This window comes from Melanaphis sacchari, unplaced genomic scaffold (genome assembly GCF_002803265.2).
Source record: "Melanaphis sacchari strain LSU unplaced genomic scaffold, SCAv2.0 Contig40_pilon_pilon, whole genome shotgun sequence".
Taxonomy (NCBI): Eukaryota; Metazoa; Arthropoda; class Insecta; order Hemiptera; family Aphididae; genus Melanaphis; species Melanaphis sacchari.
The window spans coordinates 1635007-1638945 of NW_020271264.1; positions in this window are offsets into that span (position 1 = coordinate 1635007).

Genomic DNA, 3939 nt, shown 5'->3' on the forward strand with positions numbered 1-3939 from the left:
GACCGCAATATTCGGGGGTTTTCGCCCGGAGAGCGCGGCGCGACGAGTCGGTCGCGGCGGGACGCGCCCACATGGGCACCGCACACGCACGCACTCACTCGGACGGGCGAAAGGCGACGGCGGCGGCGGCGGTGGCGGCGTTGGCGGTGGTGGTCGACTGCGCCGTGCAGGGGTAGCGGCGCCGGTGAAGGGGGTGTGTGCAAGGGTTACACCTTTGGCGTGCGCGGCCGCAAAGACGTACACCGGCGGCGCGCCGAACCGCCACCGCCGCCGCCGCCGCCGCCGCCGCCGCCGCCGCCGCACCAAGATCGAAACCAAAGTCCATCCCCGTAACGGCGGCGGCGGTCCGTCTCCACACACATACACAGCACCACCGCCACCGGAACAGCCAAGACTAACGACGACGCAAACTCCCGCCGTTCCGCACCGCCATCCCACCACCCCTATGTCGACGGCCACCCGCCCCTCCGCCGTGGACTTTTCTGTCGGCGTGCGTGTGCGTCGCGTACAGTCTAAATTATTGTATATACCCTCGGCGCCATTGTCTTTGTGCCCGCCTCCTCGTGCACACGGCAGCAGCAGCGTCCTGAGCTCTACAGCGGAGGGTATACATATTTTTAACCCTTTTGGTTAAAAGGCTCCGGCCAAAGGGATATTTTCGTCTCGTCCACCACCATTCCCTTCGTAATTTTTTTTTTTTTTGTTTTAATGAAATTTCCGGACCCCGCAGTGACCCTCGGTCATTTTTCTCGGACCTCGCACACACGTGACCGTCGCCTCCGCACCGCCGCCAACTTCGTAGTACGCGGGAACGCGCGTTAAAGCCCGCCACCGGAAAAATACTTTGACCGTTTTCGGTTCAAGAGACACGTGAATGCATGCGTTCTGTTGTCGTTCCGTTGTTGTTTCTCGGTTTGCTAGCCGTTTTCAAAACTCATCTCGTCGTTGACAAATGCCGCAACTGTACACCATGGGATAAAACAACATCGTTTCCGCTGTAAATGTCAACGCGCACAACTGTGGCGACGGATTTATGAAAAATATCGACTATAGCATAGAACAGCTGACACTTCTGGCAGTGACGATCGAGGATCAAAATTACTATCATTCGCATATTGTTCGCGGTTTTTAGACACGTCATTAAAAGATAGTAAAATAAGATATTATATTATAAATACTTAATTTATACTAATATTCTAAAAGCTTGCATGTATTAAGAATTTTACAATCTTTTTGCTAATGAAATGTAAAAATATAATCGTTACATCATTATAATGCTCACCATGCCAATTATTGCTTATCGATAATGCGTCCAGCTCACTACTTGCCAAGTCCCAAGTGACTGTAAATACAAAAAACTATTTCGGTAATATACCTTGAATTAATATTGTATTTATTGTATCTTTTGAAATATTTTATCAATTTTAAATTTAGTAATTTATTATAGAGCATACTATCATTATACATTTTCATGGTATTTCGCATTTCATAATATTTTAATGTTGCAAGTCGCAAACCCTGATGATGATAGAATAGGTGTAAAAATATTATGATTTTGATATAAATCTACCACTGTTGTACTGTTTTCAAATCCTTCGAATATAAAGAAGACATTTATAGGTAGATACTTTTCCTGTAGCAGGTAAAAATAAAAGCTAATGTAATTTGTAGTACGCTGACATTCAAGTTTAATCTTAAATTAAAAAAATATATAACGTTTGAAAAAACTTTTTAATTGGTGAGGCTATTCTCCTTATTAAACTACATTATATAATACATGTATACTAAATAAATAAAGTAATATATCTAACATACCTTATCCCATTTTTCCTTTATTAATAATTTTTTTTTCGAATTATTGAAATATTTTTTACTACACGTGCAGGATTTTATAGGCTATAATGATACAAAATTATATTTTTCAAAGAGAATTTTTAATAAAAATAATTTATTAAATCATTTTTTTGAAAATTTCCATGCGCCTAATTCAAAATTCTAACGAATAGTTCCTCAGTTATTAAAATGTTCATACTAAGGAAAATAGTCCTTAAAAATAGTTTTACAAAAATATGAAATAGATGTGATAATAGATCTAGTATTTATTTTATTCAGACATTTTTTATAAATTATAAGGTGACAATAAAGTATAAACTAATATAAATTACTATAGTTTTTAAATCACGTCAAGCCATATAGCCTATAGTATGCAAAATTAAATAACTCAAAACAGTCAAAACTATTCATTCGAATTTAAGATTTGTTACATCAAATTGTTTAGAAATATAATCCTCTAATTTATAATACAAAATATAGGTTTTCGTATAAAAAACAAATATTTGTATCATAACAGGACACTTTTTTATAATAAATACAATTTAAAATTTTTTTTTTTTAATATACTTAAAAACTTTAAAAATCAAATTTCTAATTTAAATTTTTAAAGCAACTAAGTGCTACTGATGGGTGGCTTCTTATTCACGTAACCCCATATTGTTTTTGTTACCCTAATCTCTCATATACTTATTGTGCTTAATTGTATAGATCGTATATTTCTTGTAAAAAAAAAAAATAAAAAAAATTTAAAGGAAAAGGAGTTGAGTTATTTTGTATTATATTAATATACTTAATCAGTTACCACTTCATGAAATATAATATTTTTTGACATTAAATCAGAAAAACAACTTCAAAAGTGGTATTATATCAACCTTCAATAATCTAAATTCATACTATGCACTTTAAAATGTAAAAATGTAAAACGAAAAAATATTTTGAAAACACTTTTTGAAAAGATTTTAAAATAAGTTTGTTAAGCGCCAACATAATGTAAACTATTTATTATTCCAATCTATTAATAATGCCATTTCAATAGATAATGATGATGTCTTATAATTCGTAAAGGTAAGTTAATGATTATGCATAACTTTCGACGGTGTAATTCAATGATGTTTTATTTCACTCATATAATCGGTAATGCGGGTAGTTGGACAAAGGTAATATTCTCTTACGCTCGTCGATTGTTTAAGATATTATGGTGCCTTAATGTGGTAAGTTTGGGTGTTGGGTCACATTTCTCACTCGTTTGGGTTACTGCAGCCGCAAAAACGGTTGAACCACAATTGTTTGTAAGTAATAGTCGCCGAATCCACTAAAGACAAACTCATCAAATCCATGACTACTATAAGCTACCGACAATATTTATATATTTACTATTACCATTGAGTATGTACTACTCGTATTATAAAAAACTGAATGGTGCATAATATTACCGTTTTTCATTACTTGCTAATCGATGTTAAATTAAACTCTCTTAACACCTGATATTCTTAAAATCTGAATGAATTGTGTCCTATTAATAAATTTAAAAATTATCTATTGACTTTTTTACGATTTTTAAATTTTTTCTGTGATAATTAAAATATGTTACATAACACATTTATAACGCTCATTTAATTAAAATATCAATAAACCTTTTGAAATGCCATAGCCCATAAGTAATATTCTTATAAATAAATTTCGTAAAATATTTTCTCTCATATTAAACCTAGAAATCAATCATAAAATTCTATTAAGTAAACTCAAGTATGCTATATTATATGAGTCATATAGGAAGAAAACAAATATTACACTGACATCTTTTGAATATAAATTCTCCCGATTAAAAAGTTTTGTTTTTTTTTTTCAAAGTTAACCATGATGTTTTAGTTCTAATATACATAAAATATAATAAAATAAGTTTTACGAGTTAGTAAAAACAAAAAGTAACTTGTGTAATTAAGTGAGAGTATTAATAACATTGAGTTATTCCTAAGTAAACAGTTAATGAACAATAGGAAGTAGGTACAACAATATAATATATGTAACTAAAAATTTTAAAAAAAGTTTATTAACTTTTTTTATTAACACCTTGATTGCAAGTATTGATTTTGTATTTTTAAAATT